General features: G+C 47.0%; 1 protein-coding gene across 7 annotated transcripts in view; it reads left to right on the forward strand.

Moving 5' to 3' along the window:
• The window catches only part of TASOR2 (transcription activation suppressor family member 2), a 1,665,218-nt gene that overhangs the window by 1,228,309 nt on the left and 419,552 nt on the right, over positions 1 to 17,357 (forward strand). The gene's annotated exons all lie outside the window — the stretch shown is intronic.

Below are 17,357 nucleotides of genomic sequence, written 5' to 3' on the forward strand. Positions count from 1 at the left end.
TGGCTTTTCTGGCTCGCAGGAATATTCCCCTGTGCGTGAAAAGGGAGTATTACCTACTGATGGAATAATGCTCAAGCCTCCCACTCCCTTCCAACCCTCCTCGATACCCATCCACGATTCCCTGTGAAGTCTCACCTTAGGGTCTGGAAGGATGAGTTCTCCATCCTGCTTCTAATGCAGGGGCGCGTTGAAACCCAGTTACTTCACTGGATGGAGGTTTGATGGGAGTTCAAAATAAGCTTGACTATTCAGGTGAGGCGCTGTAAGAGTTCTGTTGCAAGTTCAAAAGTTCAAGCTTAATAATAATGTTCATTGTCTTATTGCAGCAAGCGCTAATGCTTATGTCTTTTTCCCCTTAGGGGCCGGGGTTCGGAATGCCGGAGATATGGCGCCGACCCAAAGTGTAAGTTCTGGATGAGCGTTCAGGTAATGTCTTTGCATTCGCTCATTCAATGTCTTTGTCTTTTTTCCCACATTGGGGCCGGGGTCCGGAATGCCAGGAAGCGGCAGGACCCGAAATGAAATGGGAATGACCCAACAGGTAAGTCTTAGAAGGAAACTGAGCTTTTCCTATTTCCCTTCCTTATCTCACCTTGTTTTCTTGTCTTTTCTCTCTAGGCTCTGGGAAGTGGGTGCGGATCCGGATGATCGCTGCTGAAGATGGAGGCGCCCAGGAAAGGTGAGTGAAATGCAGCGCTGCAGCGATCGAAGCGAAATGCTTTTAAAATGATGTCTTCCCTTTCAGGATCGTCTGTGTGATGTCCCCGTGATGCAGCTTTAGCAGGTAAGGTCTTCGTTCTCTCCAATTCTCTCTTATCTCCTTTTGCAGGCGACCCAGGATGCTGACAGGCGTGGCTGAAGTCCAGATGCAGGAGCTGACACGGTGAGCGTCCAGCTGCGAGGAGCAGAACAACGCGAAGCGTGAGTTGCTGATCGGGCGTGGTTTAAATAGCTTTGGAAGAAGTTCCAGGCATGTATCAGATCAGGTATGTATCCTTCCCCGACCACACCCAGGTGGAAAGTAGTCCCACAGGTAAAGTAGTTCCATTCAAGCCTCAAGAGGGCCTGGATGTAGCAGCATGGTCTGCATCAGGTAAGTGCACATTAAAACACTTGAACACATGTCTAGCTTTATGAGCCTGGCGCCTAAGGCGCCAGGACAGGGGTCCAACATGAGCCTGGCGCCTAAGGCGCCAGGACTGTGTCCAAAGGGCCCCAGCTTGGGCCCGCTGGCACTTCCCTGGGGGGGGGAATGATGCCTGCCTCTGGGGTTGCTGGGTCGGACCTGGCTCCTTGGAGGTAGGCATCATGACAGTACCCCCCCCCCCTCAAGGCCCCTCCCAAGGTTGTTCCCTCCGGGGGTTTTGGCTTGTTCGGAAATCTCCGGTGGAACCTTTGTATTAATCGAGGTGCGTGAACATGGTTACTAGGCTCCCACGATCTCTCCTGAGGTCCATATCCCTTCCAGTCAACAAGATAGAAGAGTTTTGACTTTAACACCTTGGAGTCTAAAATGTCTTTAACTTCGAATTCTAATTCCCCTTCAATTTGAACTGGGTCTGGAGGCTTGGACAGTCGGGTCCCTGGTTGTACTGGCTTCAAAAGTGATGCATGAAAAACTGGATGAATACGCATGTTGGACGGTAAATCCAGTTTAAAGGCCACGGGATTGATTATAGCCTTGATGGGATAAGGTCCTATGAATCTGGGATTGAAGGTTCGCTGGCCCTTGAGGGGTAAATGGTTCGTTGCTAGCCATACCTGGTCTCCTATTTGATAAGGAGGAGTTTTACTTCGGTGCAAATCAGCATTTTCTTTATACTTTTTCTTGGCTTGCTGTAAATGAGTTGCAGCTTCTTTGAAGGCTCGGGTTATTGTGGAATGCAGATGATTTACTGCGGGCATTTCCAGGGTCAGAGGTGGATCTAGGTCAGAGGTCCGAGGATGGTGACCATACAAAGTATAAAAAGGAGATTGTCCGGTTCCAGAATGCACTCAATTGTTGTATGCATATTCTGCGATCCAAAGGATGTCTTTCCAATTTAACTCGGATTGGTGTAACATGCACCGAAGATATTGCTCGAGAGTCTGATTGGTTCTCTCGGTTTGTCCGTCGGTCTGGGGGTGGTGGCTGGTGGATAACCGCACATCTATTTGTGCTAGTTGGCAACATTTCTTCCAAAAATGGGAGATAAATTGACTTACACGATCCGAGACTAATATGGAAGGAAAACCATGTATGCAAACTATATTCTCCAGAAATTCCTTGGCCAAGGTGGAAGCTGAAGGCAAATCTTTTAAAGGGATAAAGTGGGCCATTTTGGAGAATAGATCCAGAATTACAAGGATAGTGTTGTAACCAGCACAAGGAGGCAGGTCAGTTATAAAGTCCATTGACAAGGTGTGCCATGGTGCCGGTGGAATATCCAAGGGTTGAAGTAGGCCGGCTGGCCTTTTCTTTTGACCCTTGTTTTGGGCGCAAGTTCCGCAAGACAATACAAAAGACTTTGTCTTTTCTCCAAGAAGGCCACCAGAAGTGGCGTTTGATTTTTTCCTCCGTTTTAGCGATACCAGGGTGTCCTTCCATTAATGATTCATGATGATGGGCAATAACAAGTTCTTGCAATTCTTTACTTGGCAGAAACAACCGCTCCTGGAAGTAGGGTAAATCATCCTTAACGGTGTAATGAGGACCCTTTTGACTCCATTCCAGTAAGGCTGAAGAGTCTAGAAGTTGTTTTACTTGCGTTTGGATGTCCTCAATAGTTTGCAATGAAGTTAGGCCTAAGATTCTTTGTTCAGGTATAATGGGTACAGGTTCTAAACTCGAATTGGGTTCTTCCATGCCAATCCGGGATAAGGCGTCCGCTTTACCATTCTTGCAGCCAGGGCGATAGGTAATTACGAAATCAAATTCCGCAAAGAATAGAGCCCATCGGAGTTGTTGTGAAGATTGAGCTTTGGCCGTCTTTAAATATTGTAAATTTCTGTGGTCGGTAATTACGGCGATGGTGTGTCTTGCCCCGAGAAGGTAGTGACGCCAAGCCTTGAAAGCAGATTTAATAGCCAGTAACTCCTTGTCGGTAATTGCGTAGTTGATTTCAGGAGGAGAAAATTTCCTGGACCAAAAGGCCACAGGGTGTAGTTGGTTAGTTTCTGGGTTTCTTTGCGACAGGACAGCTCCCATGGCCCAACTGGATGCATCGGTTTCCACAATGTAAGGGCGATCTGGGTGCGGGTGCTTCAATACAGGTGCAGAGGTGAATTTGGTTTTCAGGTCCTGAAAGGCTTGTTCGGCCTCAAGAGTCCATTCAAAGCGTTTGTTTTTCTTTAGGAGAGCTGTGATGGGTTGGACTGTTCGGGAAAATTCCGGAATGAATCTTCGATAGAAATTGGCGAAGCCGAGCATGCTCTGAACTCCCTTCACCAAGCTAGGAGATGGCCATTTGAGGATGGCGTCCACCTTTCGCGAGTCCATTCGGACTCCTTGAGGTGTCAGGATGAATCTGAGAAACTCAACTTCTGTGGTATGAAAAACGCATTTTTCGAGCTTTGCAAATAGTCTGTGCTGGCGCAATTTCTCAAGAACTGCCCTAACATGTTTTCTGTGATCGGATTCTGAAGAAGAGTACACCAGGATGTCGTCAATATAAACAATGACACAGACATCGATAAGTTCCCGAAGAACATCATTCATAAAGTACTGAAAGGCGGCAGATGCATTGCACAAACCGAAGGGCATCACCTGATATTCGAAGAGCCCAAATTTGGTGCGGAATGCAGTCTTCCATTCGTCGCCTTCTTTTATACGCACCAGGTGATAAGCTCCTCGGAGATCTAACTTGGTGTACACACAAGCGTCTTTCACCTGGTCGATAAGCTCAGGGATCAGGGGCAGAGGATAACGATTCTTAATCGTTATTTGATTTAGGGCTCGATAGTCTATACATGTTCTAAGGTCGACCTCTTTTTTCGGCACAAAGAACAGAGCTGAGGAGACAGGAGACTTGGACGGGCGAATAAAACCATTGGCTAGGTACTGATGTAAATACTGACGCAAATGCAGGTTCTCAGCTTCCGTAAGAGCATAAATCCTACTGCAAGGTAGTTGAGCATTGGGTACCAGATCGATTTGGCAATCATAAGACCGATGGGGAGATAACGTGTTAGCCTGTTCCTTCTGAAAAACGTCTTGGAATTCTTGGTATTCTGACGGTAGCTGTACAGGGGTGGAAGTTGCTGAGGCTAGACCCATAACTGGATTTCTTGGATAAACAGTTGGTTCACAATCAGGAAAACTTATCTTCTTTGCTCGCCAGTCGATTCTGGGATTATGCGTTGCTAACCAAGGAATTCCAAGAATTACTTGAAATTGTGGGGCCTTGATCACATCAAACACGATTGCTTCCCGATGTCCATCCTGACCCACCAGTGCTATTTCAACAGTGGAATGCGTTACAAGCCCTGAGGCTATTTCAGTTCCATCTACTGTAGTAATGACATCTTGGGTTACTTTCGGGCGGAGAGGGAGCTTAATCCTGGAAGCCAATTCACAGTCTATGTAGTTTCCAATAGCTCCACTGTCGATGTATGCTTTTACAGCATGCAACTGCTGAGGCTGTTTTGGGTCGACGAGCACCATTGGCATGACAAAATGCGAGGTCAAAGAATCTGTTTTCAAGCTCGGCAAGCGGACCCCTACGCTTGTCGGGCTAGGTCGTTTCCCGAATCAGGTGTCAATAAATCGTTATCAGTGGCTCCAACCACCTTCTTAGGTGGTTTAACCGGACAATTTCGAAGAAAGTGACCGGAAGTCCCGCAATACAGACAAAGTTGCATTTGCCGCCTTCTCTCTCATTCCTTCTGCGTTAATGGTCCTTTAACACCGCCGATTTGCATAGGTTCGGATACGTCGGTACTCTTGGAGTTAACGTGGGTTTTGATCGGTACTCGGGTTTCGTACTTGAACCGATCTGCTTTTCTATTTTGAAGTCTGTGATCAAGTTGAACCACCAAGTCTATGTAGTCTGCGCAGACCTGGGGTGGATCTACTATCTGAGCTAGAACATCCTTAAGCTCTCCGCGCAGGCCTCGATGAAACAATGTGATCCTTTTGTTTTCTGGCCATCCAGTTTCCACAACCAGTCTATTAAAGGTGGCAACGTAGGACAGGAGATCCTGATTACCTTGTTGTAAGGATATCAGTTCGTTATCAAGGGCCTGTCCTTGAGAGTGTCGAGCAAACAATCTTTCCATGCTGGCCTGGAAGCCCTGAAAATCCTGGAGAATTGGATCATCCTGATTTACCAATGGAATAGACCAATCGGCAGCACTGCCACTGAGGTAAGATAGTATAAAGGCTACCTTGGTCTGGTCGTTAGGGAAGGCCCCAGGTCTGCATAGAAAAGTGTAAACGACATTGGTTCATAAAGACAGCATATTTCTTGAGATCCCCCGCAAAACGTTCAGGCGGGGCCAAAGGCATGTGTCCAGGTAGATTGATTTGTACCGGGTTATCCAAACCCATTGATGTGGAAGTACCTCCGGAATTAGGTAAAGGAGTGTGCCCTGCCTGGGCCTGCAATAGCCTTTTGGCCAGGTCATCAGTTCTTTCCTTGGATAGGATCAGTTCTCTTTTGAGAGCGTTAGTCTCCTGGCGGGCTGAGTGCACTTCTGCCTGTAATTCCCCCAAAAGCTGGGCCAGCTGATCTGTCTCGGAAGTCTCCATAGCGCCCGGGTGGGAAATTGTTGGTAGGCTTCGCGTTCTGTCACGCTCACCTGATTCCCACGGAGGCGCAGGTCTGGCTTTGAGTGCTGCTGCTTCTTCAATGGTGAAGCGCAGGACTCTGATGATGGACAGGAAGGGCCCCTCTACTCTGTCTTTTCTGGCTCGCAGGAATATTCCCCTGTGCGTGAAAAGGGAGTATTACCTACTGACGGAATAATGCTCAAGCCTCCCACTCCCTTCCAACCCTCCTCGATACCCATCCACGATTCCCCGTGAAGTCTCACCTTAGGGTCTGGAAGGATGAGTTCTCCATCCTGCTTCTAATGCAGGGGCGCGTTGAAACCCAGTTACTTCACTGGATTGAGGTTTGATGGGAGTTCAAAATAAGCTTGACTATTCAGGTGAGGCACTGTAAGAGTTCTGTTGCAAGTTCAAAAGTTCAAGCTTAATAATAATGTTCATTGTCTTATTGCAGCAAGCGCTAATGCTTATGTCTTTTTCCCCTTAGGGGCCGGGGTTCGGAATGCCGGAGATATGGCGCCGACCCAAAGTGTAAGTTCTGGATGAGCGTTCAGGTAATGTCTTTGCATTCGCTCATTCAATGTCTTTGTCTTTTTTCCCCCCATTGGGGCCGGGGTCCGGAATGCCAGGAAGCGGCAGGACCCGAAATGAAATGGGAATGACCCAACAGGTAAGTCTTAGAAGGAAAGTGAGCTTTTCATATTTCCCTTCCTTCTCTCACCTTGTTTTCTTGTCTTTTCTCTCTAGGCTCTGGGAAGTGAGTGCGGATCCGGATGATCGCTGCTGAAGATGGAGGCGCCCAGGAAAGGTGAGTGAAATGCAGCGCTGCAGCGATCGAAGCGAAATGCTTTTAAAATGATGTCTTCCCTTTCAGGATCGTCTGTGTGATGTCCCCGTGATGCAGCTTTAGCAGGTAAGGTCTTCTTTCTCTCCAATTCTCTCATCTCCTTTTGCAGGCGACCCAGGATGCTGACAGGCGTGGCTGAAGTCCAGATGCAGCAGCTGACACGGTGAGCGTCCAGCTGCGAGGAGCAGAACAACGCGAAGCGTGAGTTGCTGATCGGGCGTGGTTTAAATAGCTTTGGTAGGAGTTCCAGGCATGTATCCTTCCACCGATCAGGTATGTATCCTTCCCCGACCACACCCAGGTGGAAAGTAGTCCCACAGGTAAAGTAGTTCCATTCAGGCCTCAAGGGGGCCTGGATGTAGCAGCATGGTCTGCATCAGGTAAGTGCACATTAAAACACTTGAACACATGTCTAGCTTTATGAGCCTGGCGCCTAAGGAGCCAGGACAGGGGTCCAAAATGAGCCTGGCGCCTAAGGCGCCAGGACTGTGTCCGAAGGGCCCCAGCTTGGGCCCGCTGGCACTTTCCTGGGGGGGAATGATGCCTGCCTCTGGGGTTGCTGGGTCGGACCTGGCTCCTTGGAGGTAGGCATCATGACACCGAGACGATCTGCTCTCACGGGAGGGGGAGGGGGGGTTAGGTTCTCCATCCAGAGGTCAGATCCCTCAACCTTCACGCTTGGCTTCTGAAAGGTTGAGGTATAAGGATTGGGACCTCCCTGAAGAAGTGATGGAGGTGTTGCTCTCGGGCAGGCGGCCGGCAACAAAGTCTGTACCGTTGCCGTTGGAGAAAATTCTGCGACTGGTGCAGAGTTAAGAATGTGGATCCTTTTGAATGTGACATTCCCATGGTTCTGACTTTTTTGCTTTCCTTGGCCCACAGGGGCTTGCAAGTGGGGACCATTAAAGGTTACCTGGCGACGCTGTCCATCTTTAAGCGCTCGTCTGAAGAATGTTCCTATTTTAAGATTCCTTTAATTTCTCAGTTTTTGAAAGGGCTCACTAATGTGTTCCCTCCGTCACCTTTTCTGGTGCCCGGTTGGGATTTGAACCTTATTTTTAAGTTTCTTATGGGTGCTCCGTTTGAGCCTTTACATTCTTGCCCTTTGAGGCTGTTAACTCTGAAAACTGTGTTTTTGGTTGCGGTTACCTCCGCTCGCAGAGTGAGTGAGTTACAGGCACTTTCAGTTAAGCCACCCTTCACTGTTTCTCATAAGGACAGGGTTGTCCTTAGAGTTCGTCCTTCTTTTCTTCCAAAGGTGGTTTCGGAATTTCATTTGAGCCAGAAGGTTGTTCTTCGGCGTTCTATCCTCCTCCACATCCTGGTAAGGAAGAGGGGAGGCTCCATAGGCTTGATCCTAGGAGAGCGTTGAGCTTTTATATTTCGCGCATGTCCCGTGTCAGAGTGGACGTTCAACTTTTCATTGGCTACGCTGGAAAGCGTTTGGGACAAGCTGTGACGAAACAGACTTTGTCTCGTTGGATTATTTTAGCTATCTCCGAGTGTTACCGCTTGGCGGGTAAGGACCCTCCGGCTGGCTTGCGGGCCCATTCTTCCAAGGGGAGTGGCTGCATCTACTGCCCTGCAGAGGGGTGTTCCTATTCGTCACATCTGTGATGCAGCCACCTGGGCTTCAGTACATACTTTTGTACGTCACTACTCCCTCGATTCCATCAGAGGGCAGGATCTGGCCTTTGGCAAGGCAGTCCTATATTCCGCAATTTGATTGGGCATGCTTAATTTGTGTTCTAAATTCTTTTCCTACCTCCTTGCTTTGGTACTGCTTTGCTGTCATAGATATGGAATACGTCGGAGGAACCAATCCCCTCGAAGAACAAGTTACTTTCTTACCTGGTAACGTTCTTTCGATGGGATGGTCCAATGACGTATTCCAAATCGCTCCCTCCCTACCTTCCCCGATGCAGAATTTCTTTTGCGATTGCAGCTTGCGTTCCGCAAGGCCTTGTGTGTCTGACTGGCAGAAAACTGGTGGCACACATTCTGTGGGAAAAAACTATAACTGAGGCTATGGGCGTCGTGCCTCCTACTTATCACATCGGGTGACGTCGGCTGTCGGAGGAGGTCCTCGGGAACGGCGTATCAACGTCATCGACGCAGGACGCAGACGCCGAAGATTTTCCGAAGCAGCACATCTGTGGACCTTACCTGTCATAGATATGGAATACGTCATCGGACCATCCCATCAAAAGAACGTTATCAGGTAAGAAAGTAACTTCTTTTCACGCATGTCCCGGGTCAGAGTGGATTATCAGCTCTTTATAGGTTACGCTGGAAGGCGTTTGGGACAAGCTGTTACTAAGCAAGCTTTGTCTAGATGGATTATTTTGGCAATTTCTGAATGTCACCGCTTGGCGGTTAAGGACCCTCCGGTATTCTTACTGGCCCATTCTACTAGGGGTATGGCTGCCTCTACTGCCGTGCAGAGGGGTGTTCTTCTTCATAACATCTTTGGAGCAGCCACTTGGGCTTCGGTCCATACTTTTGTACAACACTACTCCCTAGATTCTATCCATGGGCAGGATCTGCCCTTTGGCAAGGCGATCCTTTACTCTGCAATTTGATTGGGCATTCTAAATTTCTATATTCTAAATTATTTTCCCTCCTCCATACGTTGGTACTGCTTTGGGAGTCTGTCATAGATATGGAATACGTCGGAGGACCCAATCCCCTCGAAGAACAAGTTACTCTCTTACCTGGTAACGTTCTTTCGATGGGATGGTCCGACGACATATTCCATATCGCTCCCTCCCTGCCTACCCCGCTAGAGAATTTCTTATGCGATTGCAGCTTACGTTTCGCAAGGCTTTCTGTGGTCATACTGGCAGAAGGTTGGTGCCACATGTTCTGGGGGAAAAAACTACAACTGAGGCTACGGGCGTCGTGCGTCCTACTTATAACATCAGTTGACGTCGGCTCGATGGAGGCCCTCGAGGACAGCTTATCGACGTCATCGACGCAGGCGCCAAAAGATTTTCCGAAGCAGCACAGCTGTGGTGATTACTGTCATAGATATGGAATACACGTCGGACCAGCCCATCGAAAGAATGTTACCAGGTAAGAGAGTCCTTTGTTCATCTGACATTCCACGAGACAAGGGTAGTGCTGAGGACGCACCCCTCCTTCATGCCGAAGGTGCCGTCGGACTTCATTCTCAACGAGCCCTTGGTGTTGCCTGTTTTCTTCCCGTTGCCTTTGTCGCCGGCTGAGAGGACTTTGAACTCGCTGGATGTGGCTACGTGGACCGCACGAAGAGTTTTCAGAAGACATCACAGCTGTTTGTGACCTTTGGCCCTGTGAACCAAGGGAAGGCCCCCTCGAAGGCTTCTATTTCCAGATGGCTCTCCGGCTGCGTCATGCACTGTCACTGGTTGGCAAACTGACCGTTGCCCGGCAGTCCGAGAGCCCATTCAACCAGAGCAATCGCTGCTACTACGGCGTTCCTGTCTGGTGTACCCTTGCTGGACATTTGCAGGGCTGCTACGTGGATGTCGACTCGCACCTTCACGAGATTCTACTGCGTCGACTGGGATTCCAGGGAAGAGTCCAGAGTCGGCCTGGCAGTGTTGCGCAACCTGTTCCCTTGAAGGTGAGCCTGGTGAGGAGGTAAGAGATGCTTCATGTTGAGTTGTTGAAATGCTTAATGTTGAGCCTTGCCACCTCCTGTGGTTGTGCATGTGTGTACTGCTATGTATTCTTGTATTCATGAGCATGTGAATCCATGCCAGACCCCATGCTGGAGAAGGAACAAGTTACTTACCTGTAACTGTTGTTCTCCGACATGGGTTTGGCATGGATTCACATGCGAACCCTCCCTCCAACCCCTCTGCGGCTCCTCTCTTGGTCCTACTGCCACTTTACCTGCTACCAAATCTGAAGATGGCTGCCAGGCGAGGGGTTTAGGTAGAGGCCAGTCATTGGCTGGGGACAGTATTACCCAGAGACCAGTGATTGGTTATTAGTAGAAAGACAGTTCAGAAACGAAACTGAAACTGATTTTTTTCTTTACCGAGGATTCCCAGCCTGACGGCGAATATTCATGAGCATGTGAATCCATGCCAGACCCATGCTGGAGAACAACAGTTATAGGTAAGTAACTTGTTCCTTCCTATAACGTTTTGAGAATCTACATTTTATTACTGCAGCACACAGCTCTTTCTGTGCATTGTTGCTGGGTTGCCCCTTGGACTTCCCTTTTTTATTGACGTCTTGCAGAACACATGTTCTCAAGGGTAGAGAGGGATTTTCATACTGTTTACATTTTATGTTGTGAGACATGCACATCCCACCTTATGTGCAGTGCTGGGGAGATGCATGGTATCCCTGTTCTCACTGCTCCTGTAACATATCTGTTACAGTGACATGCTTGCTATTATGGCTGGTGGAGGCACTTTACTTACTTTTGTGTGATTTTTACTCGCTGTCAAACCAGCCGTGGTAATGCACAGAAGGGCCACCATTCTGCTTCTTAGTGTGCTTGTCCTTTCATGGTCTTTCTGTCGTCCTGAGCGAGGGAGGTCCTGGTTGTTCTTTTGTCTTTGGCAGGAACCCTTTGCGTAGCCCGCTGAGGCTGCAGAGTGTCTGTGAAGACTGGAAGTGAGGGAGGGGTCTGAAACTCTACTCACCTTTGTCTTCTGGTTTACCTGAGAGAATCCAGTCCCCATTCCCAATGCTGGGGTGGGGGGGAGGGGGTTGGCTGAAAGGAACTCGGGGAGATTTAACATTAATATGAAAATCTTACCCAACAACGATCTCAGCGGAGCCCTGAGGACACGATGCAGAAGACAATGACCCTCATGGTGGAAACAAGAAGCTGTCTTGCAAGGCCCCTCTTTGAGTTTGAAATGTGCAACTAGAGGAGCGAGGCGCAAGTGGAGGGCCTACAAAGTCTCACCTCCGAATTGAGGACAAAAACCAGTCTGCGCTAGACCACGAGGAAGCTGGTCAGCCCACAGGATGGTTGGTTCTTCGACACTTCTAGAGGCAGGATCCTCAAACACGGGTCTAGACTCGTTATTTCTAGCTATCCATGGGTCAAAGCACAGATGGGTCTACTTGACCATCCTGGCAAAACTTTGCTCCTTTGCTGATCTCCAGAAGGCCTTCATCAGTGCTACGACCCTTGGACCAGTGAGAACCTGCTTGAGGATCCTGCCCTTGGAAGCCTTCGAAAGCATCCCTGAACCATTCATTGGGCTTGAGTTACAGTTACAGCTTTAAGGTTACAGCTTAATACAAAATACATGATAACTGAAGTATACAATGAGAGATTTACAATAGTATATACATGTGCAGAAAATGTACATTGATAGCTATATACAAGTCATGTCTAGAAGTTCTAGTAATTATACTAAGAATACAAAAGTATAGGTACATTTAATCAGGTCATGGAGGTATACGTCAGCAGTCGTTAGTGTGTAACCAATGTTTAACATTGGTTTTGAAAGAGTGGAAGGAGGGTGAGGCTCTTAAAGAGTCCGGAATTGAGTTCCACAGTTGTGCTGCCAGTACTGGGAAGCTAGAACCGCCTGTTCTTTTAAGTTTAAAATTAGGGATTCTGATGCTATTAGATTGTGCCTTTCTGATAGGACGTTCAGAAGTATGCTTGGTGAATTTCTCTATAAAGTATGAGGGTGCTTTGTTGTTGAGGCAGTTATATGTTTGGCTTAGTGTTTTTCATTTTAATTCTGTCTTTGATGGCTAGCCAGTTGGAGGATCGTCTTTGGTCAGATATGTGCTGGCCTTTGGGAATGCCTAGGGCTGTTCTTAGGGCATTGTTTTGGAGGGTTTGTAGTTAGTATTATGTTTGCTGGTGCCTAAGTAAAGTGTGTTGCAGTAGTTCAGTTTCCATAAGATTAGTGCCCATGCAATTGTGGTACAACTTTCAGTGGTCAGAAATGGTTTACATGCATAAATTAATTTGCACGTGTAGCTTGTTGCAGATGCTGTGGCATTTACTTACTTGTTTATGTTAAGAGCGGAGTCTAAGTAGAAACCTAAGGTTTTTACTTCCTTGGCGACTTTGATTTTAAAACCGTCAATGGTAATGGATTTGTAATGGTGGGGGAATTTTAGTTTACTTTTGGACCCAATGATTGGGAGTTCGGTTTTTTCGTCATTAAGACATAGACTTAGTTGGCCATCCAGGTTTGTATAATTGGTAGATTTTGTTTGAGGTTTGTGTCTTTGTCATAACCTCCCTGGATTGGGATGAGGATCTGGGTGTCGTCCGCATAATTAGTGTATGAGACACCCAGATTGTCCAGTATATTAAAGAGCGGTTTTATAAAAATATTGTACAAAGTAGGGGAGACACATGATCTCTGTGGAACGCCACATGTGATAAGTACTGGGTTTACTGCTGACGTTGGTGAGAAGACTCTTATAGTTCTATTGTCTAGAAAGGAGTTTATCCATGCAGTGGTCTCTGTGGAGAAGTTGGCAGCCGATTTGAGGTGGTGACATAGGACTTCATGGTTTACCAAATCAAAAGCGGCTGACGGGGCTTGGAGTAGCAGAATGGAGGTTTCTCCTCTGTCTTTACGCTCATCTAGTTGGTTCTTGAGATCGAGAAGGGCCGTCTCCTTCCCGTGTCTTGGTCTGAAGCCAGATTGTCTTGTGCCTAATAAATTGTTAATCTCCAAGTAAGATTTAATCTGTAGATAGGCAGCTTTATCTAAGATTTTAAGGAGACACGGAACTGTCGTTATAGGCCTATAATTCGTCGGGGCGCTAGGGTCCAGGTTAGTTTTTATTTTAGATTGGGCAGTATCCAGGCATCTTTAAGGTTGGTCGGTACAGAACAAGATTTGAAGGACGAGTTAATGAAGGTGGTAACGGAAAGAGATGGGTCTTGAGCAGCATCTTTAATGATGGAAGCTAGGCATGTACCACCAAGGCATCGGGAAGGTTTAAGTGATGTAATGATACATTCAGCTTCCACAGAGGAGATTGACCTGACGTTGAATTGGTTATGCGGTTTAGTTTGGTTGATGGCGGGTTCTTGTAATATGGCTTCTTGAGTGGCAAGCGCAATCTTGTGGAGGGAAGTTTTTTAGCAGATATTTTGTCTTGTAGCATGGTAATTTTGTTGCATAAGGCATTTTGAATGTTTGTTCACCAGAATTTATCTTTGGTGCATGAGTCTATTGCTGCAATCGGAGATTCTAATTCTCTGAGAATAGAAAAGATTTCCCTGGTGCTTGAATTTGCTTTTTTAATTCTGTCATTAAAAGTTTATTTTTTTGATTGTATAATTTCCATCTTATCTGTCGGTGAGGGAAGAGAGGAGATTTTTGTTTTGAGTAGACAGGTTTTTTTTCCAGCTGGACTCTGCTGGTCTTTTTTCTTTACACAGGGCTTTTAGTATGGGGTAAACCACGTGTTAAGATGGACCAAAGGTTTAGCTTTTCTCAGTTTCAGAGGCGCGATAGTATCTATGGCTGTGTTGATAGTATTATTATACAGGTCAACCAGTTCAGTAGGATTAGTGGCCTGGTAGGAGGGATTAGTGATGGGATGAATCAGTGGTAGGAGATTCGTGACCGTTCTATTTTTTTTACATCTAGTAAGAGCTGGTGGTGCTGTTAGTTTGGTTGCCTTAGTTTGAGGGATGTCATGGATCGTAAGCAAGATCAAGTAGTGATCGGTCCAGATGCATGGTTCAGTGGCCGTGATGTGGGAGGTGCAGTTAATATCTGCTACCCAGTCCAGGGTGGTGTGGCCTTTGGAGTGAGTGGGGCCATTGTTCCTAATAGTAAGGCCAGCTTCCATAATCGTGTTTGCTAGGATGGAGGCATTAGTATCTTTGGGGTAGTTGAGGCCCAGGTTAAAGTCACCAAGTAGGATCATTTGTGTCCCAGGTTTGGCGTTAGTATTCAGAAGGGCTGTTATGTCTTCTTCAAATGTTCCTAGTCGGCCAGGAGGTCTATACATTAGGTGCACCGTAATAATACGTGAAGGGGAGATTCCCATTTTAACTGAGTAGTTCCGCTGAGGACATTAGCATAGGTTCTATCTCTTTGATAGTGAGGTCAGCTCTGCAGATGAGTGCTAAAATGCCCCCTTTGGATATTTCTCTATCTTTTCTAAAGATGGTGAAGTTGGTCAGGATTGCTCGCATTAAGGCAGGTCCGGCTACTTTCTGGAGCCAAGTTTCGGTAACCGCTAGGGAGTCTAGTTGGTTGCAGGTGATGATATCGGCAATTTCAGAAGCGTGGGCTAGAAGTGATCTTGTGTCAATGAGGCCTCCCTTAAGGGTGTGTGTTTCTTTTGTTGTGTTCCTGGTAAGGTTTTTGTTGATAATAGTGAGTGGGAATGTGAAGTGAAAAATCATGTCCAAAGAAAGGTCCCAAGAGTCGAAAAGAAAGAAAGATCAGCAAGTCAGTCCCTCTCAGATAGAAAACGGATCTCTTATAGGGCTGGTGACACTCCATTATCATATTTCCCACGCTACGTATTGTCCAGCTCTCTCCCTCCCGCAAATATGCCTGTTGGCTGCTGATAGGACCAGAATTTGGTAGGTATGAGTTATGGAAGCTGAGGAAGGAGGAAAATACATCATCCAAAAATGGCAGGTGGGTTTTACCTTTTTGTGTTGAAAAATCTCACAACGTGGCAGCTTCCCTGATTTTTCAGATAACTGCATGAACCTATATATTTTGGGATTCTACATTTTATGGCGAGTTTGACAATATTAATTTGTTGTCACACCCTTCCTGGGCCGAGCTACTATTTTTTGCAATTTGCTTCTGCGCCGTACTAGTGATAAATCTGACACTCCGCTATTTACATCTTAATTTCACAATCTAACACCGTACCAATTTTCCAGTTCCTTGGAATTATGAACATGCTAGAATCATAATTTTTCTACTAACTCAAGTTATATCCATCACACAAAATTTGTTTTGACATGGTCCCGACTGGCTTATTATTCCATTTAATGAGTCCGGGCTGGGCTCACTGGGACGCATGGTTCTCTTGTAAGAAAAGTTGGTCCAATGTTAAACATATTGCAATGCATTACATGAAAGGTAGTATCATATCTGGCCCCCACCTTTTTCCCCCCTAAGTTTCCATTTCTCTTTGGGCATGTGACCAGGCCATCTGCTCGGGCCAATGTTTATTCTACCGTTTTCCTCCTTGGCTTCTAAAGACCCTGTTCACGGCTAATGGACAGTTATTGTGAGAATTTGACCTTAAGGGTAATTTCTGCTAGCTGGCTTATCTGAATCACTGCAGTTCAGATCTCGCTTGCAACCTTTCTTTATATTTCTAACTGAAGCTCCAGGCCTGTTTCCTTGATAAACCCAGCCCAAAGGTCTGGGGGGTGGGGGGTCACAGTTACAGGTACAACCAGTTCAGTTATGTGCACAATTCTGAGAAATAGCATTTAAATTTAAGAAACATATTTACACATGACATTTTGTATTGCATCCAGGCTTGCTGGCAAGAAATAAAATCTTTACAGAATGCTTGAACAGAAATAAGTCCACTCTTGGTATTTTTGACAAAGATAGGCCATAGTTACATAAGGAACCAGTGTTCAAATTTACACCAAACTAAATAGGCCTTTCAAATGTATTGAGTCCTCCCACGTTATTCCTTATCTTTTGATATTTCTAATATCCAGCTTGCTGCTTCGGAAAAAAAAAGGTTCCCCAGTAGAGGGTGCTGCCCATCGCCGCCTGTCGAGTCGATGTCCCTCGGAGGCCTCTGTCGGGGCCTCAACGTCGTCATGGGTATAAGTAGCGCGCAGCGTCCGTTGCTCAGTTCCGTTTTTCCGCGCTCCATGAGTTTCGGGAACGCAACGCTCGGTTCTGTGAGAAAATAGAAATTTATCGTGTTTTTCTGTCAAAATCGCCTAATCTTAGATGCAAGATGGCCTCTCCATCGGCTACATCTACGCCCTGGACCGGCTTCAAAAAATGTCAAGACTGTGGGGCTAAGATGTCCATGACAGATCCACACAGGGTCTGTCTGTGGTGCTTTGGGCAGAGTATCCTTGTTCAGAATGTGACGAGTGTATGTCCATGACGGCAAAGGCCTTGAGGGAGCGCAGAGGGAAGCTGGAGAGAGGTAAGCCCCAAAAGTCCATTACCCCTTCCAAACACACTTCCGATGAGTCGAGACTGTCGTCTCCTCATCGCAAAAACACTCCAGTCACGTTCTCGGAGTGGATCACACCATTCATCCGCTTCGAAACATAGTAAGAAAAGGCGTCATAGATAGCCATCCACCGCATCCTCCAGTTCACCAGAGAGAGTTACATGTCCTACCAAATACAGTTCCCCGGTAGAGTGGGAAGAATTCTGCAAAAATATGCACAAGGTGTTCGAGAACACGGCCTTGCCCCTCTCGAAGACACCTAGAGGCGATACCCCAGGAGAAAAGCCTGGCAAACATAAAAGCTGTGAGTCTTCAACCTCAGCGAGAGATACTCCTCGAGAGTGTGAAAAACCCTTGAGTCGAGAAAAAGCCTCTGTGACGCACAAGACGTCACTATCAACTCATTTGTCGAAGCCAAAAACTGCGTCATCAACGCCATCCGCAATTCCGTCAAAGGCTAGGTCATAGATGCCGCGAGCGTCGACCCCCTCGATGCCGTGCAGGACAGTACCCTCAACAACTTTGTTGGCATCACAGCTGATTTTGTCTACGCTCTCGAAGCCTTTAATGGTTTCATCGAGGCCACTGACGTCAACGTTGACAGTTTCCACTATTTCTGCACCAATAGTGACATCA

The sequence above is a fragment of the Ambystoma mexicanum genome, chromosome 12 (assembly GCF_040938575.1).
Source record: "Ambystoma mexicanum isolate Mex_15411 chromosome 12, UKY_AmexF1_1, whole genome shotgun sequence".
NCBI classification, from domain to species: Eukaryota; Metazoa; Chordata; class Amphibia; order Caudata; family Ambystomatidae; genus Ambystoma; species Ambystoma mexicanum.